General features: G+C 41.2%; 1 protein-coding gene across 3 annotated transcripts in view; it reads right to left on the minus strand.

The window, feature by feature from the left end:
- ATP2A2 (ATPase sarcoplasmic/endoplasmic reticulum Ca2+ transporting 2) overlaps nucleotides 1-21,813 on the minus strand; it is a 258,289-nt gene that overhangs the window by 155,696 nt on the left and 80,780 nt on the right. The gene's annotated exons all lie outside the window — the stretch shown is intronic.

Genomic DNA, 21,813 nt, shown 5'->3' on the forward strand with positions numbered 1-21,813 from the left:
GACTAGTCAAAACGAGCACCAGTATAAAGTACATGATTGACACAAAAAAAAAAAAAATTATGGAAAGAAACTGAAATTTTCTGGAAAATGGAGAAAGTAACCACTTTAAGATATTTCAAAAATGTATATAATGGTCAATTTAACCGGTTTACCCATATTAAGAGAACCACTATTTGGAGGGACCTAAAAATATTTAAACAAAATGGTCTCTTTAGTGCAGGGGTTCAATTCAAATCGAACCTAATTTCAGTAAACCATGGATAAACGGCTCTCCAAGCATTTAAGAAAGTGTTTTAAAAAACAATGCACCTTCAGCAGTGCGCTTTCAGTACATTAACATAACTCTAAGAAGATCATGAGTTGATCATTCCAGTGAAAACCCCTATACAGTTATAGGAGGATACACTGTGCTGAAGCATGGTTGGTATGGTTTTCTCTTAGACTACATCGCCCGCCCCTTTCTCCAAGCATTCAAAACCATACCAAGAGCCTTGTACAACTTGAAAACAAACAAAAGCAGAACAAAGTGACCTATCTTTCTATTCAGCACCACGAAGCCAGTAGCGGCAAACATCCCACAGAAGTCCCCTCGCACTCCCCATTGGGACCAATGGAATCCTTTAAAGATGGGGGCCCAATCCTTCATGAAGATACGCTCACCAAGCATGCCTGTGCCTGCTCCTCTGACTGCCTGTGTGCGCACATCAAACTTACAGTAAAGCTGATGTGGCAGTTTAGACTTGTTAGTCTTTACGCTGAAGTGACAGGCAGCATACAGAGCAAGATTCTCGGACTGTTCAGCGGCTTTATAGTTCCTGCGTCTCATTTTTAGGTTTGACTAGACAGCACAGTAGCTACTAGACGTTAGTGATCAACCCCAAAAAAATTAAAAAAACTTTCAGGAGTACTACAGAGGAACACTGGCGCCACACATGCTGATGGTGAACAGGATTTGATTTGATTAGGCAGAAGTTGTGTCCTTCCACAGAAAAAGTGCTGACCCTTTATTTGGCTGCACAAGCTAGCACGCTTTATCAAGTCTAGCTCTTGTATTGCAAGAGAGCTTGACCTTTTGGTCAAACAGGCCACTGCAATACTATTGGTCTCAGACAACTATACAATTATGGTGCTCATTTTTCTCTGGTATCAGCGCCGAATTTAGGAGGGGACTCCAGATGAATGTGTTGCTATATTGCAGTCCCAGACAGCTCCCCTTGTTCCATTCCAAGGTCAACTTTTGAGATACCTTAACGTTGAACTTATTGAGAGAATGGCATTTCTTTTTAATTCCTAGTTTAAAGACTGATAGGCTTGATAATACTATAAGTTCCGTGGCTCCCAAAAGTTAAACTGTTTAGTTGATTTTTATATTAAATTATTTCTATTTCACATTTAATCTTTTTATATATTAAATGAATACCATAATTTTATATTGCCCTTCCTCGAATCCCAAACAACTTCACACCCTAGGCACTAGTTTTCGCTGTACACTAAAAACTCCTTTTTACTGTTTAACACTACCCTCCCTAGAGCCATACAAATTCCTTACAATAAAACTACCCACCCCCTTGCAGTCCCTTGATGCTACCCATCCCTGAACCAGAAATCGTACTTCCCCTAACGCTACGCATCCATGAACCCTAAAAAACCCTTATAAACCCGTAACAGTCCCCTTCCTAGAACCCTGAAAATCCTAACTACCACTTAATACTACCTTCCATGAACTCTAAAAAGCCTTCTACCACTTACCAATCCTGTACCCTAACTAATCCCTACTACCCTTTAACGCTACCGTTCCCTGGACCCTGAAAAGCCATCACTACCCCTTATGACTACCCATCCCTGAAACCCAATAATCGCTTTCCTAGCCTTCTCTGATCCCTAAAAAAAACACGATATAATTTAACGCAATCCTTCCTTCAACCTTAAAAACCCCTTAACACTATTCTTCCCTGAACCCACCAAGCCATATTACCCCAACATTATCTATGCCTCAGCGCCATATAATCCCTTACTTCCCATTAATGCTACCCTTCTGTGACTCCTAATAAACCCTCACTACCATGTATTGCTACTCATCCCTGAGCCATACAAAAACAAAACACCTTACTCCTGCTAGCGTTACCTGAACCCTAAAAACTCTGCTACCACTTAATGCAAGCAGTCACTGAACTCTTACAAAGCCATTAACACTACCACTCACTAAACCCTAAAAAGCTGCGACTACCTTCAATGCTACCCTTTCCTGAACTCTAAAAAACTCCTTACTCAGGGGTGTCACAGGCTTCTGCAGCCCATGTGGTGCAGGGAGGTTCCCAACCCTTCCAGGGACGCCCTATTCAGCCAAAGCTCAATGAATATCTCCAATATATTAATTCTACAGGGGTGCCCCATCATTTTGTTTTATGACTATGGGAGTGGCAGAAAGGGATGGATCATTGTGCAGAAGGTGTCCGTGATGCCAGCACAAACATGAGAAAATATGGGGCCCTGAGCAGGAATACTCTCAAATGGAGTTCAGAGGGGTCTCGCCTATGAATCACTGAGGATATGGGATGTCCTTTTCTGTGAGACACTAGTACGTCATGTACCTTTGTGGTGTCCTACTTAACTGCAACAATCTCGAAGATTTGTGCTCTAATGTAACCAGGATTAGACTGGATTTTCTGGATGTAATCTTGTGAGCTGTGTTGGGGTATGTTTTTGCTCACGCACACAGTTTGCCCAGTGGCTATGTTTTGTGGAATAACTTGCTTTGTAAACAAATACAAATTATTATAAAAGCTATAAAATTATGCTTGCCATAACTTCGAAAATAATATCGCAAAGGGAGGACAACAGCAATAAACAGTGAGATTACGCATAACATCTGATGTAATAAATTTGGCAGGTCAAACCACCTCCAGACTCACCAAAAGACGATACAAACAACAAAGTGAAAAACTGTTAGACCTATAAGTCGCTCTGTTTATAATGAAGGACGCTGTGGGAGACACAAGGCCATGCGCCGCCGGACCTCCGGGTTGTCGGATGTACGGCTGTGTATTTTGGAATCATAGGTATCAAAGCTTTACATATAGAGGCCGGCCTGATAGGTTGTAGGCCGTAGATTGTAGCGTCTATAACTTAATTGTGTTCTTTCAATAAAGGTCTTAAAAAAAAAAAAAAGATAAAGCTTTAATGTAGTGTAGTGTTACGTACTATGATTGATACACCATTGTTATGTATCCACTAATCTATATGCTGTACTTATAAGAAAAGGTAATCAAATAGATGCAGCTGTGATACCTCACTTGAAAACACATGGTGTATTTTAAAGATTGCTTAAGTCAGTGATGTAAAGGACACCAGATTGTATGCCTACTTCTTGCTAAATCTAATCCAAGTGGTTCTATGTTAATAATGTAAAATAGTTACCCTCACCCACTTGACATTAAAGCTGCTGCAATGGTTTTTCTACAGAACCTTCACACCAGGGTATTCAGTCATACATTTCAAACAAAAAAATAAAAATATAAACTCTAACAAATGCAAAATAATTTAAGCAATCATGCAAACCTAAAATAGAAGAAATTAGTGAAGAAAAGCTCCGATAAAGCAGATTGCCTGCAGGTTAGGAATCCCCTCAAAGGTACTTTGGATTTAACTGTCAGGCACTATAAAAGGGTCATAATGAGCCCTTTGGGTAATCTGAAATGAGACCGGCGGTAGGGCACACCTGGGAACCAAAAGCTACCTGCTGGATCCGACCCAGCTGGAGAGAACACTAAATGACCAGTCCACGAAGAGAGGAACATTCCATGCCTAATAAACCCCTCCCCCCAATTGTTGTAATGGCACAAGGCTAGACATTTAACAGACCTACTGCGATCATATGATATGAACAGCACAACATTCTGTCCCACAATAAGCAACAAACCATGGACAGAAATAGGAGGCATATAACCATAGGCGTTTGCTAGTCGAAAGTACTACATTTAATAGGCATCTTAGAGTACAAGTTACCCAACGTTGGTAACAGTTTGATGGATACTTCAACTTTCTGTAGACTCCTCATCCTAATAGTATCTCTAAGCACCAACTGGGTCAAGAATGTTCAGACTGGGTCAAGGAGGTTTCCAGCAGTACTGTCAGCTAGTATCATGCAGCCACACAGCAACGCCGGCAGTAGAGGAAACCGCACTATGAGAACAGACATGATTTCATAAAAAGGAATTGCCTGTGCCAGTCATATTAGCTCTGCCTAAACTTTAGAGACAAAACAAAAAAAAAAAAAAGAAATATCTGAATGAGTTTCCAAAAAGTACAGCCATCCTCAGACAAAAGGTGGTGTAAGGAATACAAAGGAAAATGTAATTAAATATTCCTCAAAAAAGGCATTACCTAAAGTAACCGTACTTAACAGCAGGTCAATTAAAATACTCCAAACTCCTTTGACAAGATCTGCAGCACTGCAACAAACGTTAAGGGAAGCCACGACGTTTCTTATTTAAAAAGATACCGTTTCTGTAAAATGCTGCATTGAAAACCACAGCTAAAAGTTGGAAATTCTTTGTCTTGACTACTTTGTAACAAAAGCGGATGAAATAAACTACATGAATTATGTAAAATCAATCTCATCCCCACGGGAATTTGGAAATTGCTTAAGGAAGACTGAAAAGGGGATGAGAAAAGTCCGTGTAATACGCTTCCATTATCAATACCGCTAAACAATAAGACCCCCCCCCCCCCCATCGTTTTAACACAACAGCACCAAATGATGTTCCTCCACACCAACCTACAGCTCTTGGCCCACTCATGAAGCTGTACATCAAGAGACTGGACCATGGCCACAATCAAAGTCCACCGAGATTCACAACGATGAATATGACATACCCTTACAGAAATTAAGGTGCTCTACTTTTTCCATTACTTTTGTTCAGTAAGTCTTACTTCCCCTTCAGGTTTCATTTACAGGTTTCCCAACCCTAGGTTTTATAGCTCTGAGAATATAAAGTTATATATCGCAGTTATGAAATCTAAAAAACCAAAAAAACAGCAACCAGTTATTACTGAGAGCGTGAGGACACAGTTACGATGCTTACAAGGCAGACCAAAGAGACCTCAAGAACTTCCGACCCATCTCTCTGCTCCCCTTTCCCGGCCAAGGTCAGAGAAAATAGTTAACAGACAGCTAACCCGATACTCGAAGAGAACAGAATCCTGGACCATTCCCGGTCAGGGTTCCGCAGCAACCACAGCACAGAGACCGCCCTCATTGCCGCCACCAACATCAGAACCCTGCTAGAAAACGGGGAGACTGCAGCACTCATCCTCCTAGACCTCTCCGCCGCCTTCGACACCGTCTGCCACCTCACACTACGCGCACGCCTCCACGCCGCAGGGATCCAAGAAAAGGCACTGGAATGGACCACCTCCTTCTCGTCCGCCTTCCCCAGTTCCGAAATCTGCGGCGTACCCCAAGGTTCCTCCCTCAGCCAGATACTGTTCAACATTTACATGGCCCGCTAGCATAAGTCGCCAGACAGCACGACCTCAACATAATCTCCTACGCCGACGACACTCTGATCCTCACCAAGGACCCCATCACCGCCAAAGCCAACCTCCATGAATGAATGAAGGCAGTCGCCGACTAGATGAAGTTCAGCCGTCTGAAGCTGAACTCTGACAAGACGGAGGTCCTCATCCTCGGCTCCAACCAGTCAGCCTGGGACGACTCCTGGTGGCCAACGGCACTGGGGGCAACCCAGACCCCACCGACCACGCACGCAACCTGGGAGTCATCCTCGACTCAACGCTCTCAATGACCAAGCAAATAAACGCGGTCTCCTCCTTCTGCTTCAACACCCTCCGCATGCTCCGCAAGATCTACAGATGGATCCCAACAGATACAAGAAAGACAGTCACCCAGGCCCTCGTCAGCAGCAGACTAATACGGAAACGCCCTCTACGCGGGAGCCCCGACCAAGCTCAATCGAATACAATGCATCCAAAACGCCTTGGCACAGCTGAGCCTAGATGTACCACGACACGGCCACATCACCCTCCACCAGAGAAACCTGCACTGGATCCCCGTCAACAAGAGGATATCCTTCAAGCTCCTCATCCACGCACACAAGGTACTCCACAAGACCGACCTAGCCTACCTCAACAGACGGCTCTCCTACACCCCCAACCGCAAGCTACGCTCCGCCGACCTCTCACTCGCCACCGTCCCGTGCATCCGAAGAACAACCACCGGCGGGAGATCCTTCTCCCACTTCACCGCCAAGACATGGAACACCCTCCCTCTGAGCCTACGACAGACCCAAGAGCTGCCGACCTTCGGGAGGATACTAAAGACCAGGCCGTTCGATCAGGAGCGGCCCCCACCTCCCCACCCCTACACCCCCTACCCCCACTAGCACCTTGAGACGCTCACGGGTATGTAGTGTGCTTAACAAATGACTGATTGAGTGCTACTGGAAAGATTGCGACGGAGGACTCTAGGCCATGAAACTGGAACCTTCATAAACTACAGATCCTCCTTGAATGAGATAGTTTTACATTAAGAAAAGCAGATCAACCTATTCCCCTTGCTTTATTTCACAGGCAAGGTGGTCTGCCTGAAGCGAATGCTGGGCATGACTATTTGTTGAAAATAATTACCTCCATCTTCTCTTGCCCCGGTTTCCACCGTGCCAAGTCTTTTCACATGAAACTCTAAAGTGATTTATCACCACATTCAACGCTGCACACAGAACTGAAGGACTGTATATCTGCAATGCGATATCCACCCTAAAACAAATTAGATCACTGTCGCGACTAGAGTCCTGTCTGGTTAGTATTCTAAGTTTGACTTCAAATAGTGTCTTCCTTTCATCTGTAATACTGGAGCATTAAATCAAGCACATTACAACCATCATGCACTTCGGCAGTAGGATTTTTCAATCACAGATCAGACAAGGTTCTAACAGAACAGCTCTGAACATGGCTCTAAACAATAACAGACGCCAATTTCACAAACCCTGAAATATGCAAACGTGTTCTATATTAATAAAGAGCTGGCTGCCAAACCACAAATTCGCTCATCCACACAGCGATTCGATAGCCTTTCCTTCGTTTACTACAGGGACGCAGCAAAATAACAAACATCCTACATGAACTGCTTATGCAACTAGGAGCAATATGCATCTCGCAAAGGAGCCAGCCATGTTGTGAAGGAGCTGCACTGCTGCAATTACTCATTAGTTTGTACATTCAGGAATTACACAACAAGAAAAGAAAGCACCGACCCCATCACAATTACAGGGGAAAGACGATGGAGAAAACTAGGAACAAAGATGCAGAAGTGGGTTTGAAAAATTCTCAAGTTAATTGGTGCAGCTGATGTTCCTAAATTTCAGCGCCATTACTGCAAGTAAAAGCTAATCTAAGCCATCATGCCCTTGAGCAGGAGAGAGAATAGCATTAGATAAACAATGAGCAAGGCCAAAAATGGGAAAGTATTTGAAAACACTCCCTGATGTGGGGGAGGGTTATGTTCATACATATGATAGCAGCTGTTTTTCAGCAATCACAGCTACACAGGAACAGTAGGCTAATGCCTTTGCCCAATGCGAGAAACCAGACACGTCAATCTATGCACACATGGCTAAGCACCAAACAAGCTAAATTAGTGCAATATTTAAGTAAACAAGTCTCAAATGGAAGATTAGAAAATTAGGCAACTCAGGCCCAATATCTGAATAATATCTTTAAACACTTCAAATGTATTCATTTCAATAACGAATTTGTAGGTACTTCTACTCAAAAGGCATTTAATAAACTCTATTGAAAATCAAACAACCGAATCAATCCAGTGGCAGGAAGTAGGCTAGCAAATGAAATTTGTTTGCAAGAAGAGACAGGAGTCAACCTACTTCTGGTTTCAAGTGCCCACTGTGAGACACAAAGCATACAGTTTGTTCTCCTGCCTCAGTGTCACAGATGTGGTCAGAACAAGGAAGTCCATTTGACAGCTGTGAATCAAAATACCTTATATACAGATCTTACTAACACCACATGATGCTTTACTACTTGTATCGAGGACGAAAGATCACTTACACCTCCACTTAAATTCACCAGGTGCATGTGCGGTTTAGGCATACAATGGGTTTAAAGCAACACTTATTCCAACTACCCTCTCCAGTTTACAAACCATCTGTACTTCCTCCACTCTCCCCTAACGCAGAGCCTTATCTCTTAATGCAGAAGAAAATGCCTGGAATGGGCCAGAGGGTAGCCCATATTACGGATTCTGTTTGGGGTTTGAGCCACACCGGATGGGAGAGTTTATGTGGGTGTCAGGGTAAGTAAGGGAGTTTGAGGGGGCAAGGACACGGAAGGCAGAAAATGGTTGGAAAAACAACGCTTGTGATGTTACTGTTTGTCAGGCCAAGATTGCCCTTCATTTTGCACTTGCATGACACACACACACGTTACTGTTACAATCTGTTAAAAAAGCAACCAAAAAAATGTAATGTTTAATTCAAAGGATTTATTTTTTAAAAGGCATAATGTAAGACTTTGCAATTCTCGACTGCATATAGAGGTAAAACGAGTATTTAGAAATTACATTTCTGACCGTTTTCAGAAGGAGTTAAGCCACAAGAAAACATTCAATTTGGAAATATTGTTACTGCACTTTATCACTGTCGATGGCGAATGTTAATATGCTACATAAAATACCTGCAATAAATTAAATGCTGATTTTGAAAGCGCCTTCACTGACCCTCTACCCCAATCTTTCACACTATGCTCATACTATGCTACAGAAGGCTGGCGAGTTTGCAGATAGACTCCAGCATAATGTTCTCAGACTAATGTATAAGTAACCCTGCAAACAGAATCAAAATTGAACTATTCAACGCGAAAATACATCCTCTGCAGTTAGCACTAAACATCCAATTATTCATTACAAACTCTGTTTCGCTTCGATGGGGTAAGAAATCCAAATACCAACTAATCTAAATGGAACTAGGTGACATGTTCTGTGTCGAAAGCTACAATGTTACTGTTCCAATGCACTAAATTAACAGTATGCCAACAGTAGTAATCACGCTCCATATTGAATACATAAGATTAGTGCATTACCGTAATACCAAACTCTAAATCTTCAAAAAATGTAAATTAAAAAAACCAATTTTGATTGTTAGGACAGTGTCTGGAAGTCTTCCTGCAAATTAAACTAATAAACAAGTTAATGTCAAATGTAATCAAACAAATCTCTCTGTAGAGGTCCTAGGTATTAAAGGTCTTGCTTGATAGATATCAATAGTCCAAATTAGATGTCTGGTCAGGGTGTTAAAGACATTTCTCCTTTATGTAGAGGCCCAGTGGTTGAAAGTTTTGAAGTGCATTTCAGCTTTATGAAAATTGCATTCTGCACAACGCACAAGAGGACAGATAACCCTATTTCCACGTGTCCCACACAACTGCACATGGTAAATAGAGTTTTATTTTCTGCACACATTTTTACATTCACAAACTGAAGTAAATTGACATTTAAGTATTTTTCAGAATGCAAATGGTGAAAAATGAGTACTGAAGAGCCTGAGGGAGATTGATAAATCAACAAACTACCCTAGAATTTTTTTTTTTTTTTAAAACACAAAGCTAAATGAATTCATGATTAAAGTGTTGAAAGATCCCGTACATCTTAACAGGCGTGCAATTTATGTCCACGGGACAAAAATGTAGGATAACTTGTATGGTGCAAATGTGAAAATAGGTTGAACAGAATGGATTACAAATATCCTTATATCAATACTCCAAAACAAACAAAATTTAGCTGTACACGTAGAACAGTCAGTTTTCATAAGACTATCAGAACCGCTGATTTGACAAGACCTTGAGTGGAGTGTGCACCACCCCTCACCATTCACTGCACATCATATTACTTATCATAGATGACATCATGGAGGACATCTTAAATGATTTCACTGATAAGTACATAACATCACCAATTACATAGATGATCACATCATTCATGTGAACTTTCCTGATGTCACAATATGGCTCCAGGATGATATAAATAAAGGTATCAACCAGGACTATATAAATAGATTGATCATGTCATGAAGGCACAATTTAAGGGCTTATATCCTCTCGCCATCATTTCATACTATCCTCCAATACTACAATGTGTGGACATTTTGCTGCAGGCAAATTCACAATACGGTCTTAATTGATGTCAAACGTTCTGAATTTGCCCATTGCCAGCTTTCCAATTGTAATGTAATTGGTTCTTATATAGCGCATACTGCCACCCTACGGGTATCCTGGCGCTCAGACTGAAAGGAAAGTAGCCATCATCTAGGAGAGCCAAAAAGCAGGAAGGATGAAGAGGAAGGGTCACGCCTTGTACTAGCCGAGATAATTACCTTCAAGTGTATCATGCACTGTTTCAAAGCCTCTGAACACCAACTAGGCATAAACTTGAGCCACACTTAATATCAGAGCAGTACAGCAACATTATTCGGTCAGTCGATCATAAATGCACAGAAAAACTAGATTAAAACATCTTAATACAGTAAAATACTTACACAATCTAGCTATAATCACTATGCCCCCCCCTATTAAAAAAGATACATATTTGATATGGAACATCAAACACTGGAATAGAAAATTAATTTTAAACTTGGGCTAACGTTACTCCGGTTACACAGCATATTTCCTTCTCAGTTTCAGTGCTTGTGTAATAAAGTTCAGGACAGAGCAACAAATCAGTGGAGACTCAAGATGCTAAAGGAGAAGCAAGCCCTCCTGGTGGTTATTAAAGGGACTTCCACTAAGAATGGAACGAAGAAACCATTACCCAACAAAACAAAAAAAAAGTATCAAGCATTTTCCCTGATGGCTGGAAAACAGCTTCTGTTACACCACTTTTGAAAAAGCCTAATTTGGACCCTCTAGACCCAGCCTCTAGACCCCTATATCAAAAATACCCTTCCCGGCAAAAGTACTGGAGATGATCCTAAACTCACAGCTGACGGAGTTCCTTAAGTCCACTCATGCCCTTGACCATTCACAGTACGGGTTCAGGGACGAACACGGGACTGAAACAGCATTGATCATGGCAGTGGAAGAGCTCAGGAGTGTACTAGATGCAGACAGGAAGGCTGCCTTGATCCTGTTAGATCTATCGGCAACCTTTGATACCGTCAACCATGATATACTCCTGGCTCGCCTCGCTGATCTAGGGGTCCACGGCACCGCCCTTGCTCTGATGGCATCATTCCTTAAAGATAGAACCTTTACTGTTAACAGGGGAATGTACCTCTAAATCCTTTAAATCCCCATGGGGGTGCCACAGGGCTACTCCTTAAGTCCTACCCTTTTTAACATATACGTAGCCCCTTTAGCCGAAATTGTGGGTTCCTTCCCGTTTCCTACGCCGATGACACTCAAATAGTGGTGTCCATCTCTAACAACCTTGATGAAACGGCGGAAAGGTTCAGGAAATGTATGGAACAAGTCAATGATTGGATGCAAAAAAACTGTCTGAAATTAAACGTCGACAAATCAGAGGTAATGCTATTTGGAATAAAACCCAACATCTGGTCTCAGAAATGGTGTCCAGACAGCCTGGGGGCTTGCCCATTACCAGTGGATAAAGTCAAGAATTTGGGTTTTTTGCTCGACGATAAACTCACATTCCTAGCCCAGACAAGTAAACTGGCCTCCTCGGTGTGGTACACCTTGAAGCAGATAAAAAAAGCTATTACCGTTCATCCCCTTAGACACCCGCAAAACCTTGGTGACCATGCTAGCCCTTTCAGGGGGGGGAGAGAAGTTTTCTGCTGCACGCAGCCAAGGTATGGAATCTGTTGCCTCTTTCAGTAAAGAATAGTCCTTCACTTCTAGTGTTCAGGAGAGCCGTAAAGACCTCCGCCTACTAGGCAGATCCAGACTCTGTACATTCGACCAAGCCCCAAGACGCCCCAGGGCATTTGTGCGCTCTACAAATCTTTAAATCAAATCAAGTGCAAAAAAGCATAAAGTGCTTGGTTGACTTGTGCAACCTCTTATCACAAGGGCAACACAATAATGTTGGAAATCAAGTACTTGGGACAGGAAAGGCCACTGAGAAATAGATTTTATTCCCTCGAAGCTGTGTGAGAAAATCTAAGGCTCTATACCCTTTGTGTTGGACAGTGGCATATATAATTGGACCGTTGATGAATCCAGACTTTCGCAAACCTAGCTTCCTCTTTATATGCAATGTACTTTGACTTTACCAGGTTTTAAGATGGGGTATCTTGTCCGGGTCTTCAAAATGTTAATCAATCCTAGGGCACACAAAGTATTTTTAATGTACTTAAACCAAGGAATGGCTATAATGTTGATCTGCACGAGACAATCTTAAACAATGGGTGATGCCCAATTCTTGGGTGGTTTGAATTTTTGTCCACAGTTGGAGGGGGGAGGGAGGGGGTGTTAAACCTACTCTATCTTCGGAGAAGCCTACCCAGAGTTCGATATGAATAATAACACTTTGGGGGGTTTTTGGAGTCTAATAACCTGGTAAAGAAAGTCTCTTCCCCCATGTAACAGGCCTTAGGGTACCATCCACATTTGTACCCCATTCTAATGCGATGAGCCACCGAATACTGGCGTATGAGAACATCATCACCGATGAGGTCAAGGAAATTCTGAGAGAAAAAACTTATGTCAAATACAACATCAAGAAGACGGAAAGGGCAGCACTGAACACTCTCAAATCTAATCTTAATGTGGTTGTGAAGTCAGCCGATAAGGGCGGGGCTATCATCATACAAGATGTATCTAAATACAAAGAAGAGATCTTGCGCCAATTGAACGATGGTGTAAGCTATAGAAGACTAACATCTGATCCCACACGTGGTCTGGCCACTGAAATACAACAGGTAACCCAGGAAGGTGTCCAACAAGGTTTCCTAACGGATCAGGAATACCAATATCTTAATCAAAGTCACCCACGTATACCAACGATAAACACCTTGCCGAAGGTGCACAAAGATCTACATAATCCCCCGGGGCGACCCATCGTCTCCGGATGTGGTTCCATCCTTGAGCCTTTGTGTCGCTACGTAGACTTCTTCTTAAAACCACTAGCAGAAGCTACCTCCACCTATTTGAGAGATACCACACAGACCATGACCTTGGTAGACGGTAAATAGTTTAATCCGGATGAAGAGCTACTTGTAACTTGTGACAGTGTCACTGTACACGAGCATCCCTCAGGAGGAAGCCCTTGTGGTGGCCACTGCAGCCCTTGACAGTCGTGAAGCCCCTGTCCGAGTGCCCACTTCATTCATAATTCTCCTACTGAAAATTGCAATGATGAGAAACTTTTTCATTTTTCAAAATGTATTTTACTTGCAAACAAAGGGCGTGGCAATGGGGGCAGCCTTTGCCCCAGACCTGGCCATTCTTTTTATGGCCTTTTATGAAAAGACATTTGTCATCTGTGACCGGAATCCCTTTCAACATCATATACAAATGTGGGTTCGGTACATAGATGATGTGCTGTTACTTTGGAAGGGCAACAACAATGAACTGACACTTTTTCATGCATGGCTCAACTCACGGTCTCCAGACATCCAATTTACCATACAAGCAAGTAATAAGAAGATTGATTTTCTAGATATCACGTTAGTGGCAGAGAATGGCACACTACATACCACTCGGTTTAGAAAACCTGCAGAAAGGAATTCTCTGTTACAGTATTCTAGTCACCACCCTAGGAGCCTTCGAGACAATCTGCCATATGGGCAGTTCCTTCGTGTCAGAAGGAACTGCAGTAAAAAAGAAGATTATATGCTGCAATCGGAGATTCTGATGAAACGCCTAATAGAGAGGCTATCCTAAACGGCTCACTAAACGATCCAGAAAAAGAGCCTGGTTTTGTCACCGTGAAACACTTCTTGAACCTACAACACGCAATAGCCAATCAGAGGAACGCATGATTTGTGTGACTACCTTTTCGACAAAGAGTAATACCATTAAGAAGGTCATCAATAAGCATTGGAACATGGTTGCCAAGGATCTTGGAATAGCAAACGTACCGATGCATGCGTTCAAAAAGGCCAGAAATGTTAAAGACTATGTAGTCTCATCATTTTTAGAGTGCCCACCGGAACCAACTATAGCCTCTTGCTGGAAACTCCCGCAGATAGTGGGACACTATAGATGTGGGAACTGTAAGGCTTGCCCCTCCACGATTCAATCTAAAGACTTTGTTTTCAAGAACCACCGCCACAAGCACAAACATCACACGAACTGTAACACTAAAAATGTGATCTATGGAATAATTTGTACATGCGATCTCATATATGTAGGTCAGACTCAGCAGTGCGTGAAAGCACGCTTCCTTTCACATTGCAGTAGAATCAGATGCAAGGTACCTGGGGCACCTCTAGTTGATCATTGCACGAAATATAATCATTTACCTGAATCACTTAAATGGGTAATTCTGGAACACGTCACACTTGGTCCGAGGGGTGGAGACTTACCCAGCATCCTAAATATCAGAGAGCTAAAGTGGATCCATATTTTTAACTCTGTGGCTGAAGGTATTAATGAATCCGAAAATAGCTGTGCACAACTAGTGAATCTCTAGGTAAACACGTTGAACTCTTTTCAAGTCGGACAACAGAAAGTTGGAGTGTATAACTTTGCCCCAGTATTAAAGTGACAAAATGGCAGAGTCTTCACTATCCTGTGAGATAAGTGCACTCTCCCTGTCCTCTCTCCCTGTCCTTAAACTAGTAATTTCCTAAAAGGAATACTACAGAAAATACTACAGAATATGTGTTGTGATGTTGAATAATCCTTTCCTTCATAAACATGTGAATTTCTATATATTGTCGACTTTTGTAACCACTCGATTTATGGAATTTGCATCGTTCTATGTGATTTGTGCATGCTTTATCTCCACACTAACAGCCGAATAGATGTGCAATAACTTGATAATACGCAACCTATGTTGGTAAAATCGATTTTTTGTATATAGGAATTTGCAATTAATTGATCCGCACTATTGACTAAAGTGATGAGTCTACACTAACCTGCGAGTCAAGTGCATTCAATACGTGTCAAAATGTAATGAAAGAAAATTACCATCATGATTGACCAGAAATGAAGGAATTCGTTTGACTTATCCATACCAATGTAAATAATATATTGCATTCAATGGATCTGGGGCGATGTTTTTAAAGTGGCACGATAAAATTTGAAAATCATAGATCTGTAGTCCTGTGACTCGAGTGCCTTCGGAACTACGAATTCCTAACTAGGGTTAGTCTTTTTTCCACCTCGGCGATAGGAGCCTCGCCCTCTCCTAACCAACTAGGAAGCGGTACTATGCGGCGTCAGCTTTGAGAGACATTTACCGGAGGGTTAATGGCACGGTAGCAACTGGTTGGCGTTTGAAATAATTATATATTTGAGGAATACTGACGGACTTGCGGGTGGATTCTAGACGTCCAAAGGTAATCACTGCGTGCCCTTCGTTCACGTTGAAATCGCGTTACAAACACGACACACCTTTTAAAACCATGGTTGTCTGTTTTATTGCCCAACAGAAAGCTGTGAACCATACAGAGGATCCAGCCTTTCTTCCTGGATAGCTATCATCCATTGAAGGTATAAATGCTCTATCTGTGATTCTTTTACGATCACGAACATCTGCAAAATATCAATTAAAATATCAATTGAACTGGACTTTCTCTTAAATTTCTAGGCTTTATCCTTAACTCCTCCCGCCTGATAGAAGCCACCATTCCCTAAGGAAAAGCGGTAACTTTAAAGTATGATCATAATAGCAATGTTATGCCCCGCTCCTTTAAGTGATCATGCATGCAAAGTATATTAATGTACAATTCTGTTTGTCATTTTACAAATAAGGTTTCGCTTACTCTTCACGTGACAATGGTTTTGAAATAGACCCGACAAGTATTTTTAACTCGATGCTGAATCCACTAGGACTTCTAAATTAAGCTGGATGGTTGTTTGAAGCTCGCCTTTAGGTACGGACATGCTAAATACAATGTGGTATAATATTAATGACGCCAAGAAAATGATAACCAACCTCTTTTACTTTGTAGGTTGCCCAACCTAACGTGAAAAAACTCTATTAGAATCAGCTAAGAGCAGACCTTGTAGAGGCCAATAGGTAAAACTATAATGTGGTATTCTCTAAATGTGTCCGTAACTGTTAGTTGTGGTTTGGAAGTCTTTTGTGTTTGAAGTCAAGAGAAGATTTAACTGTTTCCACCAAGTCTGAATTCTCGTTTGCTTTAGACGATATCAATACGCTGTACAAACAACCTGACTATCTACATCCTCAAATCTTTATTGCGGACTAGATAATCCATCTTGAAGTAGTTCCTACTTCCCTCGCCTTCGGCGATAGGTGAGAACTAGTCGTGTACTTAATGTTAGATGTACTAGTGTGTAATTTAGACACTGATAGACGACACGGTTTTTAACTATTTTCCACCCTCCATTGAAAATATAACTGGATGGGTTGGCTTCTAATTAATTTTTCAATTATTCCCTAGGAGGTTGCCCGCCCACAACTTCTTTGTCCTGATGAAGACCCTTTTGTAAGGAAAAGACTCCTACTGTCCTTTCGGGTCGAAACGTAGACGACTACACACCACCGACCAACTCCTGTCCCGATATAGACACTGATCGCTTTAAGGGAGTTAGGCTCTTTCTACTTGAACAAATTTGGACTCTCCATGAGCCTTGTGATGTGGCCTTTATTCTAAAGGACCACCCATATGTACTTTTCTGAATAAGAATACGATTTGTCACTGAATGACTCAGATCACTTTTATCCTATTCCCGACACTCCCTTCACTTCACCCCTCCCTGTTGTGAATGTGGGCACAAACATACTCGAAAATTGTTTGTCATATAAATTCTAATCCATTGCACAGGATATATATATGCAAATTTTGAATTAAACTTTTTTTGCATTGAATAGCTTTACTTCTTTGAATTGATTTATTATAATGGAAAGAATTTGTAATTTTCGTTGTTCCAAGTCTTAGGACCCCTTCCTTTCATTCTTCTTCTTCTTCTTCTTCTTCTTCTTCCCCCATGTAGGGCCCTAGCTGTTATATGCCTCCAAACTCGCACTCCATTATGAGCCCACGCTAAGAGCATTACTTTTATACAAAGTGATAATTTACGCTATGGGCTTCTGTCCTAACTTCCTAGCGAATCTAAACATGTATTTGCAAGAAGCCTCCATCCCCTATATTCTCTGGATGGTTAATCTTTCCCAGTGCATGTACTCGTTAAGCATAAGACCTAAATAATTAAAATATTTTGTCTTTGAAATTTCAATTCCCCCAATAAAAAAAGTCTTCAAACGGTTATTCACATTGGGCTACAAGTCATGACCTAGGATTTCTTAAGGTTTTGAGTTTCAGTATTGGCATAAAAGGATTAAAACCATTTAAAAGTGATTGTAACCAGTTTGCTGGGCATGAAATTAAAACCTCGGTGTCCATACAGTAGTACATGGACTAGGTAGGGAACCTATTTTATTGACATCACAAGTACAGGATGTTGAAAAGGTCTCCAAGACATTAGAGTAGGCTAAAAATAAAAAAGGAGCTAAAATGAATTACTTATGAACAGGACAGAGGGTATAAGTTTGGGTTTGTTTTGCAGATTACAAGTGGTCCATTTCAGGGATTTTTAGGTTTTGCATTACAACCATAATTCGAATTGTATTTATACAGCGCTTATTACCCCAGACGATGGATCGAAGCGCTTTTCAGCGAATAGCACGCTACTCTAGAACCCAAAAAGGATTAGCGCTGGGTTAGTATAGGGAAATGAGTTAATTTGAGCGGTTGACATGTGAGTGTTAGTTGTACTGAATAGGATAATGGAGGGATAGAAGAGGGAAGAGTCTAGAAAGTGTTATTTGGGAGCTCACAGTAAGATGAGACTTGGTATGAGCAAAAGGCGAGATTTAGGAGGGACAAATCTCTAGAAAAGGGTTCTGGAAATCAAAGTAGTAAAGTGAGGTTTGGGATACACAGGGATGAATTTAGAAAGGGTTACTTGGGCGATCATAGTAGTAAAATAAGGTTTTGGGCGAGCCACAGCATGATAGAGGGGAGAAGAGTCTAGAAACGTTTATTTTGGAGATCATAGTAGTAGACTGAGGTTTGGGATGAGTCAGAGTGGCGGTAAAGGATATATCCAGAGAGGTATAGGTTGAGGCAGTAGTGCATTGGTGAGGGGAGTTACTCCCCTTGATCTTATTAAGTAGGAGTGGAGGCGTAATACATTTATAGATACATAACTACATAGAAAGGGTATACAGGTATATTTTTTCTTCTACAGTAGGAGTAAAGTAATAAATAGATACATTACTCCATAGAAAAAGAGTACATGCATAAAGAGAATATAGAGATTTGAAGTTGAATTGTACAAACTCAGACTTTTAAGTGCAGCTGCACTTGAATTTTATATTTATTTTAATGTTCTCCTTCATTCAATATTTCAATAGTGAAGCACGGGTCATAAAAAATAGGTATATTTACATATTTTAATAGATGAATAAAAACAGGGACCCATAATCATCTAATAAAAACTATGCAGGGACTAAAAAAAATTGTTCAGCATAGTATATACATTTTTTTATAAGTACTGTACAAAATCAGACTTTCAAGTGTTGCTATTCTTGAAGCAATTTTTTTTTTTTAAAAACACTTTTTATTCTATCTTTTCCTTAATATTTAAACAGTGAAGGACTTTTAGATAAATTGTAATGATATTTACATTTTGCGACAGATGAACAGGGACTCGTAAGCATCCCATCAAACATTTATAGGTCACTGCATAGTTTTCATGTTAAGCGTAGTGTACATATTATATACATATGAACACACACACACACACACTTCTTAAGCAGACCTAAAGAATATCTATATATTTTAAAACCATTGTTATTATACACATTTGTATAAAGAAATACACATACCTAGATACATACATATAATCAAGTTATAAAATGTTTACAGACACAGGGATATGCTTTACATTAAGTTGGAGTATGGTGGTTATGCAGGGAAAAGCCAACTCTTGAGCAGGCTTCTGAAGGTAAGAGTTGTCTGCGGATCTTATGTTTGGGGGGTAGTGGATGTCATATTTTGGCTGCTTGAACAGAGGAAGATGTGCCACCTAAGGTTTTGTTCTTGTAGGGTGGGGTTTTGAGACAAGGTGCCAATCTTGAGTGGAGGTTCCTTTGTTGAGTGTATTTGGTGATTTTATTCCGGATGAAATGCAGTCCTGTTCCATGTTTTGCTTTGTGGGTGATATAAAGCAGCTTGAAGTTGGATTTTCTGGCACCCGGTAACCAATGTAGGGCCCTCAAGGCAGGGAAGATGTGGGCTTGTGGCCTTACATGTAGGAGTAGTCTGGAAGCAGAGTTCTGAACCCGTTGTAGTCTTTTCATAGTTGATAAAGATGAACCGTGGTAGAGGCCTTTGGCGCAATCAGGTTTAGAGAGTACAAGAGAGATAGTAGCTTGGACCTTGTGTGGAATTGCAAGGAGGGGTGGGGGGGGGGGGAGGAGGGGGGGCGATGGTGATGGATAGTAATGAAGCTTGATCATGCTAATTTGAAACTCTTGGGCATTCATAGATAATTCCAAGGTTTCTTACTTAGATACTTTAGGAGGTGTTCCATGATAGTCCAGCCAAGCGCAGAGTGGGCCATAATGTTTCCAATCGCCACGTGAGAATTTCTGATTTGGAGGCATTCAATTCAAGATGGCTCTAGGTAATTCTCTAAACATAGGCTTTGAAGCAACAGAAGATGAGAGTTTCTAATTTCTTTTGGGGCTTTCCAGTTTATGCAGTAGGAGTGTGTCATCTGCATGAGAGGTGACATTTATATATCAATGCCGGTATGGACTTCATGTAGATGTTGAAAAGCAAACCTTGAGGGACCCCTGCTTTTGTGAAGTACTGTGTGGATAAGAAAGGGGGAGAATGGATGATATTTGTTCGGTTTTGAAGGTAGGATGTGATCCAGTTGAGAGCAGTCTCTATATGTTGGCTGCATAGAATCTATGTATTAAGAGTATCATGGTTGACTGTGTTGAAGGCACCTCGGTCCAAGAGAAGTAGAGCAGCAACCCTGTTTCGGTCTCCTGTGTTTAAGGTCATGCCACATGGTGATGAGGGCAGATTCTGTGCCTCTTCCTGCGCGAAATGATGTTTGTTAGTCTTCAATGAAATGCAACATCTGGGCGAATGCTGCAGAATCAGTTTGCCCAGGAAAGGTCCATTAGTAATTTGTCTCTAGTTGGAGGGGTCATGCAGGATCAGGTTAATTTTCTTCAATAATTGGTGTACACATGCCTTTTTAGGTCTTCTGTTAAAGATTCACATAGGTAAAGAATTATTGATGATTATTCGTACTGGTGTGGCACCAGAGGTAGTTAAAAGAATGTTCTTGAAGATTTGTGGTGGACAGGGTCAGAAGGGTGGCCAGCTGGCCTACTTGCCTGGACCAGATCCATAAATTCACTGCGATTTGTCTAAAGGAATGTGCAGAAGCTGGGTTAGTATACTCTTGGAAGGGATTTTTGGAAAGGGGTTAGTGCTGGTTGTTTTCCTTGGTTTTAAATGAGTGCAACTTGTCTGCTTTGGTTATGTAGTGATTTGCAAGTTTGTCAGTGAATTCTTAAGTAATGGAAGGAGTTCCTACTGTGCATTTCGGTTTACGAAATTGAGAGAATTTTACCAAATTCTTTATTTGCACATTTAGAATTTGGTCTGAATAGTATCTTTAATAGTTTTTTTTGATTGTTGACTTGTAAATTCGGTTACGTCTCCATAGGTGAAATGTGTCTTCATTACGGATTTTTTTTCAGCCAGGTGCATTGCAGTTTCTAATTTATTTGCTCTTTTTTAGTTCTGTATTTCTCAAAAAGGTGCTTTTTTTTTTGTCCTGTTTTTTCATCCGCGGTGGTATTAGGGTATCAAAAGCTTCCTGTAGCGACTCAAAGATTTTGAACAGAATTTGTGTCTAGATCTGTGCTGGATGTTAGTTTCTAAGTATTCAAAATGGAGTTTGTTCTACGGTTGATTGATGGAAGCATACACGCAAAGTGGTGGTCTTGGGGGTATTGATTTGTGGTGTTTTATGTTTGAAAGCTACCAAATGGTGGTCTGACCATGTGACTAGAGTAATCATTTAAAAGGTAACTAGTTCTGGATTTGCAAACATTACACCATTATGTGTCCAGTGAGGTGTGTGGGTTTGTGTACTATCTGATGTAGGTTAAGTGTGACTAGGCCAGTGATGCTAGTTTTTGGATGAGACATATTGGGGTTGGTAAATCAAATTGTTAGGTCACCAATAATGCATAATGTAGTGTTAGAAGGTTTGACACAGTCTAGAAAAATGTGTCTGGGAATGTAGCATGGCTAGGTGGCTGTCTGTAGAGGAGGAGGAAGTTGGTGTAGGGTTGCATCTGGCGATGACAGCCTTGCAATCTTGTATTGAAATGTCAGCTGTATTTTTCAGTTAAAGTGTTTGTGCTACCTAAACCTAAATTTAAATTATTTTTTTTGTTTTTGTTAAGGTAACATTAGTCGTTGAACACAAGACCAACACAGCCAAACCTGCACTTATGCCCCAAGCCCTCAGGCCCATATGCACTCTATGGGATGGATGAAGGGACTGCACCCAAGAGCTATGTGTCCAGCCCCTACTGTGCACAACCTCCTGCCTAGCCCTGCACCCACAACCAGTGCTTTCCAGCAGAAT

This window comes from Lissotriton helveticus, chromosome 11, assembly GCF_964261635.1.
Source record: "Lissotriton helveticus chromosome 11, aLisHel1.1, whole genome shotgun sequence".
Lineage (NCBI taxonomy): Eukaryota > Metazoa > Chordata > Amphibia > Caudata > Salamandridae > Lissotriton > Lissotriton helveticus.